The following is a 26,632-nucleotide window of genomic DNA, read 5'->3' on the forward strand; positions in this document are numbered from 1 at the left end:
ATGATTTTTACTTATATGTGGAATCTAAAAACAAAACAAGTGAACAAACAAACAAAAAAGAGAAACAGACTCAAATATAGAGAACAAACTGATGGTTACCAGAGGTGAGAGAATGGAGGGATGGGTGAAATAATTGAAGAGGACTAAGAGATTCAAACTTCCAGTTATAAAATAAATAAGTCATGGGGATGAAAAGTACAGCATAGGAAATATAGTCAATAATTTTGTATGATGACAGTGGTAGCTATACTTCTCATGGTGAGTATTTTGTAATGTATATAATTGCTGAATCACTAGATTGTACACCCAAAACTAATATTTTATATGTCAACTATACTTCAATTAAAAATTTAAAAATAAAAAAATGTAAATTGTCATGAGGAATCTTAGTGAGGGGGTAAAAATATTCTAAGACTAATTTATGGTGGTAGTTTCACCACTCTGTAAAGTAAAATATAAAAGTCATTCAGTTGTACACTTAAAACGTGGGCAAGGAAGCTGAGGCTTAAAGAGACTAAGCACCAGGAATCTGTAAGATCATTCCTGAAACATGGCTATACTATTCCCAGTCATCCGATTTTGAGAACTCTACTATTCACATGAAATAACTCACCTAACTACTACTTAAAGAAAGTTCTTGACTCCATTCTCGGCCTTTGCTTCTTTAGAGCAAACATTTTTGTCTTCTGTGGCTAGACACAGACTGGAAATGCCAGAAAGAGTGAGGTTCAGTAGCCTCTGGGATGCTTGAACTGAGCTTTTTCCATGAGAGACCATTTCAAGATAGGATTTGTTTGACGGTCAAGGAACCAGATCCAGGGGGATGACACAAGCATGAGTGGAGAACAAGTGTCACCTGTCTTCCATTGGGGAGGGGAAAAATGGGCAGGGTACAAAGTTCAAACTAGAAAGTAGAAAACAGATTCTAAGTGACAGGCAAAAGACTGAATTTTCTCTCCATTCTTTTTAATATGAGAGGGAATGGGTTGTTAAGTGTCTTCTCTCCAAAGTAAGGACTGATTTTCAGTATGCAGAAAAGGAGGCCCTGGGTAGACTCTGTAGTCCTCACAGCTTGCTCCAATTTTTCATCCATGCAGAGTTCGCTGGTCAAATTTTCAATTATTTTTTAGTGCTCTGTTCTAAAAATCCCTAATTCCAAGAAAATGAATATTCAAGAGAACAATAGTTTAAAAAATTCCAAATATTCAGTTTCAATATGAAAACAATTTTGAATTAGCTCTAAATTGGTTCAAGTTGTTTACAATCTGTTGAACCAGTTGGAGTCAGTATCCAAAACAAAAAGGAGAGAATCTACTTTAAACTATCCTAACAGTTTTTTAAACTAAGATTTCATTAGTTCATTCATTCAGTCATTCATTCATTCATGAGAGACATAGAGAGAGTCAGAAACATAGGCAGAAGGAGAAGCAGGCTCCATTCAGGGAGCCTGATTTAAGACTCGATCCTAGGACCCCGGGATCATAAAGGCAGATGCTCAACCACTGAGCCACCCAGGTGTCACTCTCCTAACAGTTTTAAGCCAATTTTGAAAGCTTCAATGTAGTTTGAATTTATTAGCACAGACATAAAAAAAAAATCCTCTGACAAATTAGAATTGATAGATTATTTGAATTTCATTACTGAATTATTTCAGCAGAATCCTATTAGCTCACTACTCCGAGGTATAAATTACTATCATATTAGTTTTCTTAAAATGCATCCTTCATTGAGTGTATACAAGATATACCCTAGGCACAGATAACAATTTTGTCCCTCAAATTATTAATTTTGATCCCTCATAGATAACAAAACTAAAACTCCATCTCATTGGCTCATGAAATTTTTGTCACACTCTGAACTCAGTCTTAACTTCCTTACAGTTTTTTTTTTCCTTACAGTTTTAAATAATTTTTTTTTATATATCCTAGCTATTTTGATCCACCTATTCTTCAAATACATTTGAAATTTCTTTTCTTTGAGCTCACAATTTGATAAACCTACAGAGGCATCTTTTAATTTTCAGACCCATCAAAGTCATTTTTGATGTAAAGAAAATGTTTTGTCTGTTTGGTTGCCTGCCATTGATTCCTTCTTTTTTTGGGTAACACACCCTGAGTTCATTTTGGGGAAGCACTACCTGCCGCCCTTTTATTCCTTTCCTGCCATAAAAATTGGGTCACAGATAAGCCCATGACTCAGTCAGAGCCAATCAGAACTAATCCAGGATTTGGGCTGGAAACAAAGGTGTTCTCTCACTCTTTACTTGAACCCCGAAGAATATGGTTGGAATTACTCCCAAGAAAGGAAGTATATTTGAGGAAACAGAGCAGAGAGATGAGGGAAAAAAAAACATCCTGATAACAGTGTTTGAAACTTGGTTCAAAAACTATACAAGAGCCGATTATTTTATCATTTTCCTCAAAAATCAATTTGCATTGTTTATCTTGTCACTTATCTCCATTCGCCTCTTCCATTCAGAAGCAATTCATTCTATTCTGTTCTTTCATAGAGCCAAGAGTTTAGAGCAGTATCTATGAAGAGCATGGGACCTAAATCACCTTACATATAATGTCTATTTTAATGGAAGGACATTCAAATTACACAAAATATTCTGCATTTTTCCTAACAACAACAACAAAAAACCCCAGACATTCTGTGTGTGCTTTAAAAAGGTCAGCAGTACTAAGAGATTTTCTCTTAACTTCACATCAAAGTGCAAATCCAGTTAATTCTATCACTGACTAGAAGTACAATGAAAACACATTTGTAAATGGATTCTATGGCCTGGTGTGTATAAAGCACTTTAAGGATGTCTCATAGTGCTCCAAATCTTCCCTGACCTCAGTTTAATACTAGAGATGACCTTTACATTATGTGCACAGCTCTACCAGTGATGTCACAGTCTATCTACTGGGTCACCAAAAGAATGCCAAGGGAGAGAATAGTTTCTGGTAACTGTGTTCACCCACTGTGCATCAAAATGGACAGCGTTAAGGTGTCATCTACAAACAGATTATCTTCCATACAAGAAGCAGAGATTGATTTGCTGGGGTAGTGTATTTTTTCCTCTAAAAAAGAATTATTGTACTATATGAATTTAAAAAAATAGATTTTTTTCCTTCTTATAAAACATTTATTTGAGAAAGCCCAAACAGACCATTGCAAAGCAAGAGTGAAATGATTTTCAAACTTCTCAATTTTGTGTAAGGTGAAAGATAAAGATTTACTTAATATTATAGTAAGTTTCCTAAGATGGTTCCTTTATGGAGTAAAGTTGCCGAGAAAAAAAATTTCCTAATAAAAAATAACTTGCTTTAATATGTAATAATTCTCATTTGTGTGTTGCATGTTTGTGTGTGCTCATGCTCAGGATAAAAATCCTAGGTTTAACATTTTCTGATATACAAATTCATTAAGCTTGTACTAAAGACGAGAGAGAAGGTTTCATGGAAGCATGGATGGTTTCTCTGGCCAGTGGTCCCTGAACAAGGAATCCTCATTGAGCATGGAGAAACATGGACCATTATCACTTGGATCTTCTAAGTTTTGGATCCTAAAGGCAGAATTCATGAAGACACTTTTAAATTAATACCTTACACTCTGTTTTATAACTCCTGAAATCTCATTTTCTGAATTTAATATTTATATAAACATTTCCAAACTGTTTTCATTTCACAATTTAAAAAGAACCCATCTACATAGTTGTAGTAACATATATAAACAAGATTTTGAAGTGTTACCAATCATCATTAAAATTCATAAGTTGCAAGGAATAATATTTTAATTGAGTCACAGATTATCATTAAAATTGTTCAGGTAAAAAAAAAAAAACAAAAACAAAAACAAAAAAAATTGTTCTATTTTTTCGCTCTTCCAGATTAGATTCCAAGTAATTTTTGGTTTAAATCTTTTTGTTTCCTTTGTAAGCATATACAGATTAATTAGACTGATTTTGGCTAAACATCTGGATAAATGTCACATTTTCCCAAAGGGACCTATATAGGTAAAAAAAAAAGGGGGGGGGGGAGTCTGCTCTTAGTACACTCCACAATAACAAAGTCATATGTGGTTTTAAACAGCTGGTGGAAACATGTTGTCATAAAAACATCATATACATTATTATTACTTCTTGGCTAGCAGATATTTAGATACCACATTTAAGTACTTTCTAGTAGTTCCTCATAAGGGCAATTTCTCTTGAGATGAATAGATAAAAGAAAAGAGAAGTAGGAAAGAAGAATTATTAATGTTTGCTTACTTTCAAAATTTACATAAAATATTTTGGTACTGAGCTCCTGTTATCTATTGAGTGCTGTTGAAGATTTCATGACATTAAGAAAGCATCGGCTTATGGAGTAGTTCTCATCCCTTATGATGTTCAGGTCCCCCAGGGGAACTGAGTCAGCCTTAGAGAGAGAGAGTATACAAAGGGAATTCAGGACCTCTAGGTAGCTGACCCAGAAAGCAACTGGGTAGAAAGGAAAGAATGTGAGTTAGTTTGGTCTTTAATGGAATTCTGGCTCCTTTAGTTATTGGTTGAATGCCATTAGGCTACAGACCTTAACTTCTCTGTGCCCCTTTAGTTTTATTCAGTGTAAAATGACAGTAATTTTACATGGCAAATACCACGGAAAATTCAAATGACAAATATTTCAGAAGACAGAAGAAATATAGGACAAATTTATGAAATACTTTCCACAGAGTCTGACTTCTATGAGACTTTAAATTACTATTTTCTCCTCTCTGATAAAGAAGACAATAAAGGCATTGCTGGCTATTTAGTGAAGAAAAATCTTAAAATCTTAAGACCTCTAAATGTAACAGAAATAAAGTCATTTCCCTAGATGAAGTGTTTTCCATTTTTATAAAAGTATCAACCAGTATTTATTGAGCTATTGTCCATCATAATTCCCATACCCTAGGTGTTTTAGCTTTAATTAAAAGAATGAAAAGATCTGGTTCCTCCTACTTTGCTCTGTTTATGATATAATTTGAACAATGGAAATTGCATAAAATGGAATGCAATTATGGCAAAAGATAAATAATAAATTGTAATGATATCTTTATATGGAAGCAATATTAATAGATCTGAAGATTCTATCACCAGACATTCAGATGATTTTATCAAAGGTTGTAAACATGTATAGGTTGTTTTCTATAAACTTTACACAATGCTAGGTGTTATGTGCCCATTATCTTCTGTCAATCCTTGTGATGATCCTTTGCAGTAGTTCTTATTATTTACATCTTAAACCAAACAATTACTTCAAACTAAGGAATCCAGATCTTAAAGAAATTAAACAATTTATACAAAGTCATATGGTTAACAAGGGATGAATCTGATATTCTAAATCAAGTTACTCTTTCACTGAAGTCCATGTCTTTCTTAGCCACCCTACCCCTATAGAGTGCCAGTGTCTTTAGAGGGTTTTTTTTTTTTTTGCCACCATAACTTTAGGAAGGTCTTTCTCATATCATGGGTGTCTGTGCAGCCTTTTCTGCCACATAGATACTGAATGAGTTGTGGCCAGAGAAGAGTTATATAGAACAGTGATTACTATTTCAGAAGCAGAGGACCCTACATACCTGAGTTGTCAAGTAGAATGAAGAACTGGTTATTCCATATATTCAGTATTTTAAGTGGCAGTTGACCTCCAAAGCCAACACCCCAAAGCCCATTTAGTCTAAATATAGCAGAATTACATTACTAATGGTGATATTTCAACCACTGATGACTTCCTCCTTTTCTCTCTTACTCCTTTTAATCTTTTCTCAATATAAAAGCCAGAGGTATTACTTTAAATCTCATTATATCTCTGTTGCTTCTTCAAAGGTTTTCCTTTGCTGTGTTTGAAGACCCCAATTCTTCATCTATTCTTCAAAGTACTCCATAAGCTGGTTCTCGCATCTCACATTTCCAGCATCATCTCAAACCACTCTTCCTCTTAGTCCATGCACTCCAGGTAACTTGGCCTTCTTTCAGATGCTTGAAACACATCAGGGCCTTTATACATGCCTCTGTCTAGAAATATATCCCCACTCCCCAACTTTTTCATAATTAACTCATGCAGAGCACAGCTTTATATCTCAGCTCAAATACCACTTTGAGGAAAACTGTTCCTGACCCACTATTCTAGATCTGTTGTATGCTTCTATAACTCCATGAACTTTTCCTCCATAGAGAGGAAAACTCCTCCATGAGAGTTTGGAATTACATTCTTGTGCAATTAATTGATTAGTATATTCACTACTAAACTGTAAGCTCCTTGATAAAAGATCCCTTTTGCTCAGCATTGTTTGAGCAAAAGGGATCCCTTGCTGTTTTAGTCACCATAATATCACCAATAGCCAGGAGAGTCCCAGATACAGGTAACCAAACTTATTTTTAGAAAAATAAAGCATATTTTTCTAAATTATATTTTTCATTATTTCTTTAATCTGAATAGATAGTAAAAGACTTAAAAACAAGACGGAAAGATTACAGAAAAAGAATAATGTATGTAGATAAGTTATTGGGGAAAGGGCGCAGCATATTAGGATATTCACATTTTGTTCTTTTTTTTTTTTGGTCTTTTTTTAAAATAAATTTATTTTTTATTGGTGTTCAATTTACCAACATACAGAATAACACCCAGTGCTCATCCCATCAAGTGCCCCCCTCAGTGCCCGTCACCCATTCACCCCCACCCCCTGCCCTCCTCCCCTTCCACCACCCCTAGTTCGTTTCCCAGAGTTAGGAGTCTTTATGTTCTGTCTCCCTTTCTGATATTTCCCACACATTTCTTCTCCCTTCCCTTATATTCCCTTTCACTATTATTTATATTCCCCAAATGAACAAAAGAACACCCACTGCAAAGAAGACTCTTTCGATAGAGATGACGATCCATTTTATGAATGCCAGTTGACCTTTCTATCCCTAGTAATCCCAACTTAAGACCAATGGGTTCATGTACAGCTTGATCATGGCCTCATGAAAAGATGTTTTATAAATGGCTCAGCAGGGATGCCTGGGTGGCTCAGTTATTTCAGCATCTGCCTTCAGCTCAGATCATGATCTCGGGGTCCTGGGATTGAGCCCCACATCAGGCTCCCTGCTTGGTGGGGAGGTTGCTTCTCCCTCTCCCTCTGCTGTTTCCCCTGCTTGTGCTCTCTTACTGTATCAAATAAATAAATAAAATATTTTTTTAAAAGGCTCAGCAAAAAATATTCTCATTCAACAAAACTTCTCTAGTAGTTGCCACTAATGAGTGGCCAACTTGCCATTAGCAAAGGCCAGAACGGAACTCAAGATATGGCACCTGAATTTTGGTGACCATCTGTCTGTTGATGACAAAGTGACTACATTGGATACTTGCAACATGGAGGGGTCCTTGGAGAGATGGATATTTGTTCTATTTAATTTTTTCTTTTCCTATCTGCTTTAGTTTTGATAGAACTGTCATCTATGGACTTACTAAAGGCTTTATTTTCCATCATGGCATTCCAGATAATGTTGTTTCTGGCTAAGGAATGTATTTATTACAAAAAAAAATCAATGGGCTCATGCCTGTGATACTCATTGCTGCGACAACATACCCTACTAGAAGCAAGTGGCCTTGTAAAACAATGGAACATGAAATAATTTGCTGGAGATTCAGTGATAGCTGAAGAACGAAATCTTGCAAATTTGGTCACTTTCCTACAAAATTCAGTGCATGCTTTGGACCAACAGTTTTTATGGCCAGTAATACGGATCTAGGAATAAACAGGTGGGAGTTAGAATGTCCTTTCACTTATAGAGTTAATAACTCACTTGCTAATTTTTTGCTTCCTATCTAGGGCCTCTGGGTTCTACTAGCTCAAAAATCTTAGTTCAAAAGGGAGAAAAAATTTCAATAAAGGACAAAAAATGATTTTTGAAAATGGAAATTGTGATAACTACCTGAGTATTTGGGGCTCGTCATGCTGATAGGCAAAGAAAGTAATCAACTGTATTGTAATAAATGGAAATTATTAACAGGAGAGAGCTCTTTGTATAGAAACCAATGTTATGTGAGATCTCTCAGTATTTCAGTACTCAGTGGTAAAAGTTAATAGAAGACTACATGTAAACAATAAAGGAAGGTTTACTTATTTTTAGACCTTGAGAAATAAAAGAAACAAATACATGTTCAGGTTGTTAAGTCATCCTACTTTGGAAAATCCTGCTCAGGTGGGATTAAAGGAATGGATAGTGGAAGAAGGAAATCATAAATCTCAAACATTGTCTTGTGATCAATTATACATTTGTTTCCTCCTTTTCCTATTATTTTAAATAAAGAGTATTGAGGATGAAACTATGACTGAACTAGAAGAGGAACTAACATTCTCCAAAAATAATTATAACCACTAAGACTATTTTCCTACTTTTTTTGTTGGGAGGAATGAAAGTGCCATCATTTATATGAGGAATAGTTGGGTCACATTAGTAAAAAAATATACTGCTACATTATTATTACTGTTCAGAAGTTTAAATATGGAAAGAAAGTATATGGATGCTGAGCAATCAAAGGGTCAAGAGTTAACAGACATTATTACTTAAACTTGACCCTGTCATTCTTTTCCTTCTTCTATAATCCCTTTTGTACAGCCAGGCTGAAGATTGCAAATTACATTTCACATACTATCTTGCCAACGAGGTTCTGGTTGTTTACTGCTAATGGAGACCCTGCACTATTTGAGAAACCTGTCAGATAGAAACTTCTTTTCTGACAGCAGTAGGTGAATGACTATAGGCTCCTGCAAAAGCCCAGGAGGTTCTAACATTTGTGTCAGAGTTCTGAATGTAGCTGAGTTAGTGATAGTGATGGGTGACTCTGGACCATTGAAGGTTATTGCAGGATTTTCCAATATTTTAGAGTTTTTGCAGTGACCATTGCTGTGGATGTGGGCTCTTCATTAGTAATATCCAACAGATTATGGAGCTTCTGAAACAGCTGCAGAGGGTACTGTAGTTTAAACAAACTCTTGCTATTGTGGAAGCCTTAACATCTTTTTGTGGTACCTAACCTTTGGGATAAGTGCTATCTTCTTTTTTTGTTCTTCCAGTCTCTGGGTAAAATTATTCTCATTTTACTCTACCTGAAAATACTCAAATGGTTTCTAGTTTCCTAACTGGATCATCATTTTACTCCATTTTACTCCTCTTAAGTTTGTCACAGAGTTCAGTAATTCATCTTCTTCTATCTATAGTCTCATCTTCTGTGATCTCACCCAGATTTATACATTTACACATATATTTATCTCTGTGCCAATAAATCCCCAGTTTAAATCTCTAAACTCATATATGCAACTGCCCACTGGGCATCTCCACTTGGATAGCTAATAGAAATCTCAAACTGCTTGTCTCCAAAAATGAACTTCTGAACTTTCCCTGCACACTTGATTCCCTCTCACAATCTTTCTGACTTCAGTTGATGGGAAAGCTACTGTTCCACAGTATTAGTATTTTTTCAAATGTCTCTCTTTTATTCATATTCTATATCAAATCCATTAGGAAAATCTATTTTTGTCTATCTTCAAAATGTTCACTTTTAACCACAGCCTTTGCTATCACCATCATCTTTCACCTCATTTACTTCAACAGTCCTCTAGATGGTCTCCCCTTCTATCATGATTCCCAGTACTGCAAACCAAGTGCCACTTTCAAAATGTTAATGAGGGGTCCCATATCTCCTCTGCTCAGAATCTTTCAGGGGCTCATTTCAATTCAAAATAAAATACAAATTCCTTGTATCTGACTCTAAAAACAAACGCAACAGAAACAAAAGATAAACAAGTGAAACTACATCAAACTTAAAAGCTTCTGCATAGTAAAGGAAAACATTAACAAAACAAAAAGTCAACCTACTGAATGAGATAAAGTATTTGCAATTTATATATCCAATAAAGGGGTAATATCTAAAATACATAAGACACTCATACAATTAAAAAAATTAGTAGAGGATCTGAATAGTCATTTTTCCAAAGAAAGCATATAGATGGCCAACAGGCACATGAAAAGACACTCACCATCACTAATCACCTCAAGCCTGTTAGAATGGCTGTTATAAAAAAAGACAAGAAATAACAACTGTTTGTGAGAATGTGAAAAAAATAAACCCTCAGAGATCCCTGGGTGGCTTAGCAGCTTAGCATCTGCCTTCGGCCCAGGGCATGAACCTGGAGTCCTGGGATCGAGTCTTGCATCGGGCTCCCTGCATGGAGCCTGCTTCTCCCTCTGCCTGTGTCTCTGCCTCTCTGTGCGTGTGTGTGCCTCTCATGAATAAATAAATAAAATCTTAAAAAAAGGAAACCCTTATGCACTATTGGTTGAAATGCAAAAATGGAGCAGCCACTATAGAAAACCGTGTGGAGATTTCTCAAAAAATTAAAAACACAATTACCATATGCTTCAACAATGCTACTTCTGGGTATTTATCCAAAGGAAATGAAAACACTAATTTGAAAAGACATATGCACCTCTATGTTGGTTACAGCATTAATACACCAGACAAGATATGAAAACAACCTAAATGCTGTGTTTAATATAATATAATGATATATTACTCCATCACTAAAGAATAAAATCTTGCCATGTGCAATAACCTGGATGGATCTTGAGAGCTAAGTGAAAATAAGTCAGAGAAAGACAAATACTGTATGATTTCACTTATATGTGGAGTCTAAAAACAAAACAAAACTTATAACTACAGAGATCGGTATGGTGATCTCTGAGTACAAAGATTGTTGGAGGGGTGGGCATGATGGATGAAGAGAGGCAAAAGGTATAGACTTCCAGTTATCAAATAAATTAGTCATGGATACAAAAATCCTCAAAATATTAGCAAACCAAACTCAACAATACATTAAAAGGATCACATACCATGACCAAGTGATTGATCATTTATTCTAGGGATGCAAAGATGGTTTGATATCCACAAATATATCATCATTAACCACAAATATGACCATATTAACAAAAATCATATTGTTATCTCAATAGGGTAGAAAAAGTATTTGATAAAATTAAATATCCATTTATGATAAAAACTCTCGACAAAGTAGGTATAGAGGGAACATGCCTCGAATAATATAAGCCATATGTGACAAAACCACAGCAGTGAAAAGATCAGGAGCAAGGCAGGATCTTTCTCACCACTTTTATTCAACATTGTACTGGAAGTTCTAGTCATAACAATCAGAAAAGGAAATAAAAAGCATCCAAATTAGAAAAGAAGAAGTAAAACAGTTATTTTGTGTAGATGACATGATACTACATATAGAAAACCCTAAGGATTCCACCAAAAAAATATAAGAACTAATACAAGAATTTAATAAAGTTGCAAGATACACTATTAATATACATAAGTCCATTGCATTTTATACACTGATAATGAACTATTAGAAAGAGAAATTATTAAGAGTTGCTGGAAGGGAAATGAGGGTTGGGCTAAATGGGTGATGGGCATTAAGGAGGGCACTTGTTGTGATGAGCACTGGGTGTTGTATATAAGTGATGAATCACTAAATTCTACTCCTGAAACTATACTGTGTGTTAACTAACTTGAATTTATTTTTTTATTATTTTTTTAAAGATTTTATTTATTCACAAGAGACACAGAGAGAGAGGGGCAGAGACACTGGCAGAGAGAAGCGGGCTCCATGAAGGGAGCCCAATGTGGGACTCGATCCTGGGACTCCAAGATCACGCCCTGGGCCAAAGGCAGGCTCTAAACCGCTGAGCCACCCAGGGATCCCCAACTAACTTGAATTTAAATAAGACCTTGGAATAAAAAAAAAGAAAGAAATTATTAAAACAATCCCATTCTCATTTGCATCAAAATTGATAAAATATTTAAAAATAAATTTAACCAATGAGGTAAAAGACCTGTACTCTGAAAAGTGTAAGACATTACACAATATGCTTTTGTTATTTTAATCCACAATTCTTTTCATACATAAAGAAGGAAATTAAGATAAAACAAAACAATCATCCTACAAGAGAAATATCTATTTATTTATTTATTTATTTATTTATTTATTTATTTATTTATTTATTTTTAGAGATGCTTTCAACAGCTAATGACTGAGACCACTAATTTGCATCAGAATAGATTGTCATTGACTATTATGGAACCCTCTCTTAAAATACATTTTGTGAGCTCATATTGAGGCATTCAGGTGAATAATAGGAAGAAGTTAAGTGGTATATTTTAGCATTCTTCCCTTATACTCCTTTGCCATACTGTTTCTGCCCCATCAAAGAGCTAATAGATATTTGGAATTTCCTAACAACCATAGATTATGATGGAGGCAATACATTCTTATCAGAGTTCTTAATTAATAAGGCATCGTCTATATGATAAAGGTGATATATGTGTCTATACATAGAGAAATATTTTGTTTAAAGTCCTTTGAAGAGCAATTACTCTACCAAATATAAACATTATAAACATGAGAGAAATTGATGATGACACAAGTGGAAAGATATACCGTGCTCACAGATTAGAATTAATATTGTTTACATGTTCATTCCATCCAAAGCAATCTACAGATTCAGTGCAAGCCCAATCAAAATACCAATGATGTTTTTCACAGAACTGGAACAAACAATCCTAAAATTTATATAAAATCACAAAAGACCCCGAAGAGCTGAAGCAATCTTGAGAAAGAAGAACAAAGCTGGAAGTACCAAGCTCCTTGATTTCAAACATTCTACAAAGCTATAGTAATCAAAACAGAATGGTACTGGCACAAAAGCAGACACATAGATCAATGGAACAGAATCGAGAATTCAGAAATAAGTCCATGTGTACATGATTAATCTCTGACAAAGGAGGCAAAAATCTAAGGGGAAAAAGAATCTCTTCAATAAATGATGTTAGAAAAAAAATGATGTTAGGAAATCTGGACAACTACATGCAAAAGAATGAAACTAAACCATTTTCTTACATCCAAACAAAAATATAAAGTCAAAATGAATTAAGGACTTAAATATAAGATTAGAAACCATTAAAAAATCTAGAAAAAACAAAGGCAGTACACTCTGGTACATCAATCTCAGCAATATATTTTTTGGGGATCTGTCTCCATAGGCAAGGGCAATGAAAGCAAAAATAAACAAAGGGACTATATCAAACCAAAAATTTTTTCATAGCAAAGGAAACCATCAACAAAATTAAAAACAAGCTGCTGAATGGGAGAAGATATTTGCAAATAATATAACCAATAGGAGGTTCATATTCAAAATATATAAGAACTCACACAACTAAATACCAAAAAATGGACAAACTAAATAAAAAATAGGCAGAAGAGGGATCCCTGGGTGGCGCAGCAGTTTGGCGCCTGCCTTTGGCCCAGGGCGCGATCCTGGAGACCCGGGATCAGATCCCACGTCAGGCTCCCGGTGCATGGAGCCTGCTTCTCCCTCTGCCTGTGTCTCTGCCTCCCTCTCTCTCTCTCTCTCTCTCTCTCTGTGACTATCATAAATAAAAAAATAAAAAAAAATAGGCAGAAGACCTGAATATGTATTTTTCCAAAAAGAAGACCTACAGATGTCCAACAGACCCATGAAACAATGCTCAACAACACTCGTAATCAGGGAAAGGCAAATTAGAAACACAATGAGATATCGCCTCATGCCTGTTAGAATGGCTATTACCAAAAAAGACAAGAAATAATAACTGTTGGCAAAAATGTGGAGAAAAAGAAACCCTTGTGCACTGTTAGTGAGGATGCAAAATGGTACAGTCATTATAGAAAGCAATATCGCATTTTCTCAGAAAATTAAAAATAAAACTACCATATAATCCAGCAATTCTACTTCTGAGTATTTATTTGAAGAAAACAAAAACACAAATTCAAAAAATATTTATGTATCCAATATTCATTGCAGCATTTTTCAAAACGGCCAAGATATGGAAGCAACCTAAGTATTCGTAAATAGGTGAATGGATAAAGAAGACTTAGCACACACAGACACAAAGACATAAGTATGTATATATATACACACACACACAAGAAAATATAAAAAATAATGAAATATTGACGTTTACAACATTATGGATGGATCTGGAGAGTTTTATGCTCAATGAAATTGTCAGACAGAAAAAAGACAAATACCACATGATTTCACTTACACGTGGACTCTAAAAAAACAAACAAATGAACAATAAAACCAAAACAGAAATGGATTCATAGATACAGAGAACAATCTGGTGGTTGCCAAAGTGAAGGGGTAGGAAGATGGGCAAAATAGGGGAAAGTTATATACCTGAAGTTAATATATTACATGTCAACCACACTTAAAAAAAGTTCTTATCACAAGAAAGAAATTGTAACTTTATATAGTGGCAGACGATAACTAGAATGACTGTGGTGAACATTTTGCACTGTATATAAATGTAGACTCACACTATACACCTGAAATTAATATAATATTATTTGTCAGTTATACCTAAAAAAAATCCACAGTCCTTGTAAGATATTACAATATCTGCTTCCTTCCCATTAGTATCTCTCTGACCTCAGGTCCTATAAGCCTTCTCTTGGTTTATTCTTTATTAGCTATACTGACTTTCCTGCTGTTTTTGGATATATCATGCCTGTTCCCAATTCAATCTGTTCTAGCCATTTGTCTGCCTGGAACTCTCTTCCACTACCATATCTTTTTTTTTTTTTTTTTTTTTTTTTTTTATGATAGCCACACACAGAGAGAGAGAGAGAGAGAGGCAGAGACACAGGCAGAAGGAGAAGCAGGCTCCATGCACCGGGAGCCCGATGTGGGATTCGATCCCGGGTCTCCAGGATCGCGCCCTGGGCCAAAGGCAGGCGCCAAACCACTGCGCCACCCAGGGATCCCTCCACTACCATATCTATAAGGCTCACCCACTCACTCCTTTAAGTATTTGTTCAGTGCTGTCTTCTAAATTAGACCTATCCCTACAACCTGTCTCCAACACTATATATGCCATTCACCATCTGAGTTTTGTTTCTCAGCATTACATATATTTATAACATAGTAAAATTGTACCATTTATTATTTATTGCCTCTCCCACAAGAATACAAATTTAATGAAGGCAGAAATTTATTTTTAACTATTTTTTTCATTTATGCATCATTCCAAATACCTGACACATTCAATGAATTTTGGTTAAAGGAATAAATTTATTTTCTTGCATAACTATTGTCTCCCGAATCTAGGAAAATTCTTTGAGAATGAAGATTGCTAAAATGCAGAAACAGCAGATTATCTTTTCCTCTCTGTGTTCTTATCTGACTCCTTTTGTCTCTCTCACACACACGAATATATACCAAAAAACCCACCCTCATATTCAGGCACACATATTGAAGAGGAGAAACTTTGTAAGTATGACCTGAAATGTAAAAGGTTTATGTTGCAAGTAAGAGTGGAAAGAAAAAGAAAGAAAGGAAAGAAAGAAAGAAAGAAAGAAAGAAAGAAAGAAAGAAAGAAAGAAAGAAAGAAAGAAGAAAGAAAGAAGAAAGAAAGAAAGAGAGAAAGAGAGAGAAAGAAGAGAGAGAAAAAGAAGAGAGAGAAAAAGAAGAGAGAGAGAGAAAGAAAGAGAAGGAAGGAAATGAAACATTGTGAAATTGATTATTTCTGATGAAACAAGGAGTAAGGTTTTAAACAGCCACTTGAACTGTTGTGCACAGTATGCTTTCATTATTATTCACCCTCAATTCTTCTCATACACAAAGAAAGAAATTAAGATAATACCAAAACAATCATCCTACAAGAGAATATTTTTTATTTTTGGAGATGCTTTCAACAGCTAATGAATGAGACCACTAATTTGCATCAGAGTAGATTGTCGTTCTGTATCCTGGAAACCTCTCTTAAAATATATTTGCAGAGCTTATATTATATTGTGGCACTCAAGTGAATAATAGGAAGAAGTTAAATGGTACATTTTAGCATTCTTCCTTTTTGCTCCTTCATGGTACTGTTCCTGACCCATCAAAGAGCTAGGACAGGTTTAGACTTTCCTAATGACCATAGATTATGACAGAGGCAATACATTCTTAATCAGCAATGATGTTGTATACATGATAAAGATGATAAATTGTGTGTGTATATATATATATATATATATTTATTTTTAAAGCCCTTTTGAGAGCAATTAATCTACCAGACAAATATAAACATCTCCAGGGCAAATGTCTACTGTTTTGTGGACGCAAATTTGGATTTCAAAGTTGTAGATATGAATGGAAACTGAGGATGCTGAACCTTTGAACACTTGGCATAAAGACCACAGAAACAGAAAGGAACTCATATCGTCATAAGATATTTTCCCTTGTCCTAAAGTTTTCTGGGCTATGCATTGTTAAACTCTCTAGAAGTCACCAGCTGCCTAGCCTAGAAGTTAACAAACATAACCTGATCTTAAACTGATCTATTTGTTTCAAGGTGGGCAGATGTTTAATTAACAAAGACCTAAGTGGAATGTTTAAATGGAATGTTTTCAGGATCCTTTTGGGCTGTGTGGACTGGACCGGACGGCAGGAACCAGAGGCTTAGGAGCTACAGAACAATTGATGATGGTCCTTATTTAGAACAGGATAGAAGTTTAGTTAAGGAAAAACGTCTCTATCTCCTCCCTCTCAAAAGTGAAGCATATGAACTAGTAATAAGGATTAACACACCCAGGCAGTTTTGCAGATTTAGCATTTAGCAGATGCTGGCAATGTGGCACTGGTGGATGGTCATGGATAAGTCTTCCAGAAGACTGCTGTTTTCACTCCACTATCTGAGGACACTTCAAGCTCAATATCCAGAAATCTTTTCAACTGGTAGTCCTCTGGATTCAGAAACTGGGTTTTCAACTATTAATCTTCGGGCTTTTAAAAAATTTTCATAGAAATTCTCCTCATTAAAAGCCTGATGACTTGTAGCATTCAGCAAATAGTGTTTGTAATCATGCATTTTAGAGTCAGACAGACCTATGTTAGTATCCTAGCCATGTCACTTTTTATTCTGTGATATTTAGGTGATTATTTCATCTTTCTATGATTTAATACTTCATTTGTTAAATGAGCATAGTGAATAATGATAATATACCTCTGATGGGCTTGCTGTGAAATTAAATGAAATAACACATATAAAGACACATAACATATATATAGTGCCTGAAACATAGGAGGTACCCAATAAATATTAGCCATTTTAAGTATTAAAGTAAGTATGTACTTTGCAAATATTTTAAGGTGTTCCATTTGTTATATGAGATAGACCCAGGAGTCTCTTTAAAGAGAATATGCTAGTTAACATCATATTCTGAAATTAGTGACCTCATGGGAAGGTATGTTTGATATGTGGGTTATATAGAATACATAATTTTTTTCAAAATAAACCACCATATAATTCTTTCTAAACAAATCATGGTCAAAATTTATTTCCTTTCTAATCGTGAAAGCCTCCTTCTGGAACCCAGGTAACATTTTGATACTTTATAAGTAATCACAGAAATCCAGTAACATCTAGAAGATAAGAATATTAACATGGAAAAAAATCCATTATTCTGTGACTCTTAAGAACAAAGTATGTAGGGCAGCCTGGGTGGCTCAGCGTTTTTTTTTTTTTTTTGTTTGTTTGTTTGTTTGTTTTGTTTTTTTTTAATTTTATTTACTTATGATAGTCATACAGAGAGAGAGAAAGGCAGAGACTTATGCAGAAGGAGAAACAGGCTCCATGCACCAGGAGCCTGATGTGGGATTTGATCCCAGGTCTCGAGGATCACACCCTGGGCCAAAGGCAGGCGCCAAACCACTGTGCCACCCAGGGATCCCATATAGGCTCAGCGGTTTAATGCTGCCTTCAGCCCAGGGCGTGATCCCGGAGACCCAGGATCAAGTCCCACATCGGGCTCCCTGCATGGAGCCTGCTTCTCCCTCTGCCTGTGCCTCTCATGAATAAATAAATAAAACATTTAAAAAAATAAATAGATTTAAAAAAAGAATAAAGTATGTCATAGAAGGATGTATTCAACTCTGTAAGATACTCTTTTTGTTTGAACTATATGAAATCACTGCTAAATGTCAAAAATAATAAAATATCAGCAATTTCACATTTCATACTAAATAACCACCAAATGTGTTTCCATGAATAATGTTAACTACATTTCCTCTTGTGAGTTTTAATTCCAAAGGGATAACTCAGGATAACTCATTTACTCTATCCCTGTATTTGTCCATGCCAAGCCTAAACTATCACGGATTAATTTCAATGCATAAGGAAGGTGAAACATTATATGAGTGGGCTTCTTGGACGTAAGCAACAGAGATCATTTTGGGTAGCTAAGAAATAAAGGAATTTCTTGGAAAGATACATCATGGAATAGGGGCACCTGGGTGGCTGAGTTGGTTAAGCATCTGCTTTTGGCTCAGGTCATGATCCCAGGGTCCTGGGATCAACCTCACATTAAGCTCCCTGCCGAGCTTCTCCCTCTCCCTCTGCCTGCTGCTCCCTCTGCCTGTGCTCTGTCAAATAAATAAATAAAATCTTTAAAAAAAAGACACATCATGGAATAGAAAGGAAGATTGGAAAACCAGGCTTAGGCAGAAAGACTAAGACCCTAACACTTGTCAACTTGGAACATTGTGTAGTTTGGGACTTTTTGTGTCTCTGATATCAGCTCCTTTGCTACTCTACTATATCTGCCAAAAATAATCTCTACTGAACCCTGCACTGTTTTTCTCACTCTCTCAAGGTTTGACTCCCTGGGAGGAAGTGTCTGATTAGTTGATGACACATCTTGTCACTCTGCCTTCTATATGACCATGTCCCCTCATTGTCTTTTTGTAACAGAAGACAGAGCCCTACTTCCATCCCTCTTGTTATTCCTGCCAAATAGGAAGTTTGTGTGTATGTTTGGGCACATGCTCATGGTTTTTTTTAGGTAAAACCCTCTGGATTTATTCCCATACAATGTTATGTCAGGATAGTACCAGATTGGTACAGACTAGAGAGGTTTTGCATTTTTAATTATTTTTGTTGTTTACATAGATCTTCCTATTTAAAAATAAATCTGTACAAATGTGTAAGTCTAAAAATAAAGTATAATGAACTAAATGGTTAACTAAAACACAGTTTCGAACCTTCAAAAAGTTAGTTGTTCAGAATTGCCCCCTATGTATTTGATTTTTTCTCAATTGTGCTCACAGTGTCAATTGTTGTTACACAAGGAGTGACATGAAAGTAATATAAAGAACAATTTTTGTGTGTGTTTTATTGTGCAAAATATACTTAAGAGAGTGCTGCCAGGATGCTATCCACATGTAGAAGTCACACTTTTGATTCTTACATAGAAAGTACAGAAGATTGTCAGTTTAACAAAAGGGAAATAAAAATCAATTTTCACCCAATGCACTTGTGTGAATCTAATCAAAATTGAAAAGTAAATAAACCTGTCTGCTGATGAATATGCTTTCTATTGAGGGGAAAAAACCGTTTGTGTGGTTGTTGGTTAATAAATTATCTTTCACAAAAAATAAATTTGTTCTTTTCCAAGGTGAAGAATTTAGTTCAGATTAACTTTAAACTCTTGTGTTGTAGGAAAAGTTAAAACTTTATTAAGAGATAATAAAACTATATTTAATCAGAATTTTTTCACAATGGGAATGAAACTGACTGAATCCTACCATCCTGAATCTCCCATGATATTTCAGCTCTGTGAAAGACTTCTAGAATCTCAAAGGCAGTGTGTTCCTTACATGAGCACTTCTTAGCACATTATATTCCCCAGTCTCAATTATCTCTTCCTTTACTTATTTAAAAGACAGAAAAAAAAAAACTTCATTTCAGAACATGCATTAAAATGTGACCTTTTCTTTCCACTGAATTGACAAATTGAAATCATGTTAAGTTTCTATCCTAATTATACCTGTTTGTAAATGTTTCCTTCTCTACTTTAAAAAGGGAAGATTTGGGATCCTGGGTGGCTCAGCGGTTTGGCCCCCCCTTCAGCTCAGGGTGTGATCCTGGAGACCTGAGATCGAGTCCCACATCAGGCTCCCTGCATGGAGCCTGCTTCTCCCTCTGCCCGTGTCTCTGCCTCTCTCTTTGTGTGTCTCTCATTAATAAATAATAAAAAAAACCTTTAAAAATAAAAAGGGAAGATTTTTTTCTTTTTGGTTTGTTTTTATCCATTTGGGGGAGAGGAGAGAAGTTTGGGGGAAACCTGCTTTTAATGTTAAGGGTAAAACAAGTTTATTGATAGAAAACTGTTTAGAAAGTAATTAAACATTCACTAAATCATGGGTTTTTTTTAAAGATTTTATTTATTCAGAGGAGACAGAGAGAGAGAGAGAGAGAGAGAATGAGAGAGACAGAGAGACAGAGACACAGGCAGAGGGAGAAGCAGGCTCCATGCAGGGATCCTGATGCGGGACTTGATCCTGGGTCTCCAGGATCATGCCCTGCGCCAAAGGCAGGTGCTAAACTGCTGAGTCACCCAGGCATACCCAAATCATGGTTTTAATAGATATTGGATGTATTTAAAAAACTGGTTATGTTTTAAAACTGATCAAAACATGGTGTTTTCCATTTAAACAATGAAATAACTCAATTCATGAATTAATTGAATATGATATTGGTGAGGTACTTTCCCTCTAATTGGGATGATTTTTACCTAATAAACAGCTTAGCTAAAGGTAGTCATTTGAAGGTGGTTTGTGGTTAATAAAATGGTGTTGTTTCTTCACCATGAAACAGAAAAGGGTGAAAGAGTCTACTAAACATTGAATTCTGATCTTGGTAAGTTAGCATGATGTTCAATCAGGTTGGGCCATTTGTTTTTCTTTCTTTTTTTTTTTTTTGTTTTGTTTTGTTTTGTTTTGTTTTTCTATTTAATATTTAAATTATGCCATATAAATCATTAGCATATTATGTCTGTGAGGAGGAAAGAACATTTTTTTAGAAAGACCAAAAACTAAAGTTCTTCTGAGATTGTGATTTTAATTATCCTCCCAGTTATTTCTACTGGGACCATCATATTACAGACACCAGACATATAACAATGCAAGAAAAACATCAACAGAGACAACAGTTTGGGATTATTTAATTTCCATGAATAACACTGTCTTTTTTTTTCTGATCATGAAAATTCATGATGTTGACCTAATAATAGAAAACTTGGTTAAAAGGGGACTGTTGATGGTTCCAGATCCAGTGGCTAAGTTATTCATTTTCTTTTCTTCTCAAGAATAGGATAACAAAACAAAAATGCAAAAATATCAAAATAGGGAATGAAAATGGTTGTGTGTATGTCTACTTTTTCCCCCAAGTACATTTACTATGAAAATATATGTGTATGGTTTGTGTGTGTGTGTGTGTGTATGTGTGTGTGTGAGAAAGAGAGAGGAGAAAAGAGAATACTACATATATATTTTAGATGGCTCCTTTTAAGTTAGAGGAATTTGGAGCAAATACCAATCCTTTCTAAGGCACCAATATGTACCACATTACTCGAGTACTCAGTATCAGATGAGCTAAAACAATAAAGAGAAGAAACAAACAAAATAAAGACCATGAAGAGAAGGCAGGGAAGCACATAGCGTAAGACTTCTATGTCTTCCTCTCCATCCCCCAGTTCCCCATCTTCCAACTCTGTACCCAAAGTGTTTTTACCTTGGAATGGAAGTGAACAGTAAAAGACATGGCATCAACTAATGGAAACCTTGACCTTGACTCTGACCTCTGGGCCCCTTGATTTCAGTGTCTTGTACAAGAGGAAAAGCTAGTGGGTTCACACACAGTTGTATAGCATCATATGTGCAAGCATGAGGTGTCTCCCACACTGTGACTGGGAAAGTCCTTTCACTAAATCTGCCTCCTGATTCTGTCACTTAGGGTATCAAATGCGGACATTTCTTGCATATTTGTTCATTTGTTTAAGATCCACTCATACAGGCAAGACTTCTTCATTAATGATCAGACATTGATTAGGAAGGCGAAGTCTAATGAATCTTGAAAACAGACTTCTATTTCCAGCCAGCTCTTACAATTCTGACAATACAAAATTATCTCAGTTGATCAAAATAGTGCATTGTATGAAAAAACTTACTCAGGCTGACTTTACTTCAGCTTTTCCAAGATGAGATCATTATAAAAATAATCTAAAGGAGGAAAAAAATATCTCCAAACAACATGTATTTGTAACTCATGTTTTTCAAAAATAAACTAGTCTAGGAGTTGAGATAATGGCCTAACAAGGGTAATAAAAGAGTATTTCTGTTTTTGTCACTATGCATAAAATTTCAGAAGCTTCAGTTTTCCTTAGATTTCTCCAACAGACTTTAAGCCGTCCCCTTGGGAATAGCCAAACGCAGTCCATTCAGTTCACACACAGCGAGTATGGTTTCCTCTTACATATTCTTCTTGGATACCCCAGGGAGTCCTCTATTTCTCTTGTCTCCTAGTCCAGCTGCTGTGAGGATATGTCTTTCTTCTAAAGCTCTGATGTTCCAGCCCTGATAGAGTTCTTTTCTTTCCCTTGATTCTACACAGAGGCTGGATTGGTTTGCTGTTTCAGCTGATGTGACTACAGAGATCAATAATTACCTAAATACACTCAGCTATACAGACTACTAAGCTGTGGTGGCTTTATTCTCCTCATGTTTTACCGAGATTTTAAGAAGTCAGTTCCGTTTAATATATATTCCTTACACTCTGATCTCTGCTATATGTCTTTAAAGGAAGCAAGCAGACACATAACATCTGATCTGTACACAAATTTTCCATCTTTTCTCAAAACTTAAAGTTCATTTTTGCATGCACTGACTCTCTTTATCAAAGATACTTGTTCTTTCCAAGGAAGTTCATTAGTCCTTTATGCAAACAGACCCAGGTAGACATTTAAACAGATTCACTAGACTTACTGAACCATATCTGGATCCTAGGGTGAACTCAACTTGATCTCTCAAGCTAAGTTGCCATCATCATATATGTACATATATTAACATGATAAAATTCTATTCAAGAACAGGCTATTTTCTTCATTATTTTAAATAAAATGGTGAATGGGCTCAAATTAATTATTTTATCATGTTTGCCCCTAATGTGCCATAATTTACATTGAAGACCAACAGACGTTTCTCTTTTTATTCCTCCCTTTTAATTTTTTTAATATTTTATTTAAATTCAATTTGTCAACATATAACACCCAGCGCTCATCCCATCAAGTGCCCTCCTTAGTGGCTGTCACCCAGTCACTCCATCCCCCCACTCACCTCCCCTTATGCAATGCTTTGTTTGCTTCCCAGAGTTAGGAGCCTCTCATGGTTTGTCTCCCTCTTTAATTTTTCCCTACTCAGTCACCTTCCTTTCTCTTATAGTCCCTTTCACTATTTCTTATATTCCCCATATGAGTGAAACCATATGATGATTGTCTTTCTCTGACGGACTTATTTAATTCAGCATAATACTCTCCAGTTCCATCCACATTGAAGCAACTGGTAGGTATTCATCCTTTTTGATGGCTGAGTAATATTCCACTGTATATATAGACCACGTCTTTTTATCCATTCATCTGTCAAAGGGCATCATGGCTCCTTCCACAGTTTGGCTATTGTGGACATTGCTGCTATGAACATTGGGATGCAGATGTCCTGTCATTTCACTACATCTGTCTCTTTGGGGTACTCAGTAGTGCAATTTCTGGGTCATAGGGTGGCTCTATTTTTAACTTCTTGAGGAACCTCCACACTGTTTTCCAGAGTGGCTGCACCAGCTTGCATTCTCATCAATAGTGCAAGAGGGTTACCCCTTCTCCATATCCTCTCCAACATTTGTTGTTTCCTGTCTTGTTAATTTTAGCTATTCTCACTGGCTTGAGGTGGTATTTCAGTGTGGTTTTGATTTGTATTTTCCTGATGGCAAGTGATGTGGAACATTTTTTCATGTGTTTGTGACATTTCTAATAGAGGAACAAAGGGATCACTGATTCTTAGTATCATTTTGAATGGAAAGATACCAGGGTAACTGACTGAGTTTCTTGGAAAGAATTAGTGCTATTCCCAAGAGTAATCATGTTGGCCATTCTCAAGACCTCTCAGGGGATTGAAGCACCAAGTGCACCATTTTGATTTATTACAATGATTTATTCAAAGAAGCACTTCTTTAAGAAACTAGTATTTTGGGCACCTGGGTGGTTCAGTGGTTGAGCATCTGCCTTTGGCTCAGGTTGTGATCCTGGGATCCTGGGATCGAGTTCCATATCGGGCTCTTCACGGGGAGCCTGCTTCTCCCTCTGCTTATGTCACTGCCTCTCTCTCTGTGTCTCTCATGAATAAATAAATAAAATCTTTATTTAAATATAAATAAATAAATTAGTCTTTTTGCCATTATAGACTTTGGTCATGTTTCTTAGACTCAGTCACTTCTAATCCTATGTACAACAAATAAATCATTGCACATGCCCATACTGTTCATTCTCACGTTTTCAAAACTATTATACATGAATGATGCCTCGTCATTTTTGCACATTCTGTAAAAAATACATATACAGGATATTGATCTAGTAAGAAATTGTAGACTAAGTCTACCTGTGACATGGTTTATATATTGTTATATATAAAAACCATATAATATTGGCATTCCTAAGTGATAGGACCTATAAGAAATTTATAAAGCCCTTTCTTGATGCTCCCTTAATCTTGCTTAGGATTCAGTCTTCACTCTAGACAGACACCTAAGCCTCTCACCATCTGCGCGTATACCTAAAAGAAGGAAGTGAAGGAGGTTCCAGAAGTCCTGGTCATAAGAGTTTCCACGCATGATATTTTTTTGTAGTCTCTTCCAAAAACTGCCTCCTTTAAGCTTATGGTAGTAAAACACAACCTGATTAAATTTTACATATTGTTCTGACTACTTTTGTAAATTTTCAAAACTTTTCCTCTGTACGTTTTTTTTATTAAATAAATTTATTTTTATTGGTGTTCAATTTGTCAACATACAGAATAACACCCAGTGCTCATCCCGTCAAGGGCCCACCTCAGTGCCCACCACCCAGTCACCCCCATCCCCTGCCTACCTCCCCTTCCTCTGTAGGTTTTAACTGCAATGAAAACAAAGGTTTTGACCAAGAATTAAAAAGATACAATTTGATATTTCTATATTTATTTAATCCATTTCTTAGTGAATATTAATCAAATTTATTATAATAATGAGGCTATACACAATCATTCAAGGAGTCTTCTAAATATCAAATTTGTATCTTCCTTCTAATTCCCTGACTTTGAGCTCAAGGAGTTGGAGTTAGTAAATGGGGTCCCTTAGCCTTTTACATGGCTGGGACAAAATAAAGGGAAAAAATGACAAAATTTTTTGAAGAGTTTAATATGTATCAACAGTGATAGGCTTTCATGGTTTTCTTTTTTCCCTTTTCCCTGCTGTCATAATTTGAACCAATTCCTGACAGAAGGAAGTTGATACAATACAGAGGATTTTGGGATTCCCAAAGTTGTCAAACACCAGGATAGAAATATCATCTTAAAGTTTTCCACAGTGGAATCTGATTCATAAGACTAAAGATGTTAAAATATGGGTTATCTATAAGGAAAGAAAGAAAAAGGTCTCTACTGAAAAAGGTCTAAAGTAGAGCAAAGAAGAAAAGAGACAGCCAGAAGGAAAATCTGTAAAAGATATCTCTGAGAAAGGTCACTTCAATTGATGTAGGTTTTTCTGTTATAAATTCCTTTTTATGTGCTTAGCTGTTAAATGTTAAAACTTCCATTTTAAAATGGACTTCGGTTTCACTATGGAAGAGGGCTCTAACCCTGTGAATGATGGTCAGTCCCTACATATGTATTTCATTTTATGTCATGTCCTCTTTGCTCATGCTTTCTATTTTTCTTATTTGGTGCACTGATATAAGGGCACTTATCTGTCTGAAATGTCATTGTGGGAATGTGTATTGATATCCTCTTGTGTAAGTGCCTCAGGGAGATTCTTTTCTGATGGATGTCCCAGATGTCAGAGTTTACACCTGTTCCTAAGTGTAAAATGTATATGGTAACCAACAAAAATAAAGTTTTATAAGGCTAATATGGTTTTAAGCTAAGAAGCTCATGTAAATGGATATAGCAAGGTGTAGAAATATAAAACATCCCATATTTGCTTGAAAAACATATAGTTTCCAGAAGAATGCAAATATGACATTTGAAGGAAAGGTCTGGATTAAATATCATATAATTAAGTGATTAAATGGGGTAGGTTAAGTGAATGGTTTCCTGGTTCCCACAGGTTTATGATTTTTCTCCTTGTCCTCACATTAAATAGCAAATAGACTGGGGGTAGAGAAAAAAAAAGGGGAAATTAGAATTTTGATAAATTTCAATCCTTGAACATAGAGTTTAATAGCTTTATGAGTTCTTTAAAGGTTTTCATTATTTATTTATTTATTTATTTATTTGAGAGAAAGCATCATGTTTTTTTTTTTTAATTTGAGAGATAGAACACAAGAGGGGGCTCCATTCCATGACCCTGAGATCAGACCTGAGCCCAAACAGAGTCCACATTCAAACAACAGCACCACTCAGGTGTCCAAGTTCTTTAAATTTAATGTAATCAACAATACAGTTAATGGTGATACGGGTGAAAAGGGTCTGTGGAGA

At 35.4% G+C, this 26,632-nt stretch overlaps 1 long non-coding RNA gene across 2 annotated transcripts in view; it reads left to right on the top strand.

Moving 5' to 3' along the window:
• The first annotated feature begins 2,840 nt into the window (after nucleotides 1–2,840).
• The window catches only part of LOC144294298 (uncharacterized), a 41,168-nt gene continuing 17,376 nt past the window's right edge, over nucleotides 2,841–26,632 (top strand). Inside the window, exons 1-2 of one of the 2 annotated variants that reach the window (XR_013361721.1) lie at nucleotides 2,841–3,051; nucleotides 5,834–5,963. This is a non-coding gene — a long non-coding RNA (uncharacterized LOC144294298). The remainder of the gene's footprint in view (nucleotides 3,052–5,833; nucleotides 5,964–26,632) is intronic. The other variant, XR_013361720.1, reaches the window with a different exon arrangement.

The sequence above is a fragment of the Canis aureus genome, chromosome 22 (genome assembly GCF_053574225.1).
Source record: "Canis aureus isolate CA01 chromosome 22, VMU_Caureus_v.1.0, whole genome shotgun sequence".
Classification (NCBI taxonomy): Eukaryota; Metazoa; Chordata; class Mammalia; order Carnivora; family Canidae; genus Canis; species Canis aureus.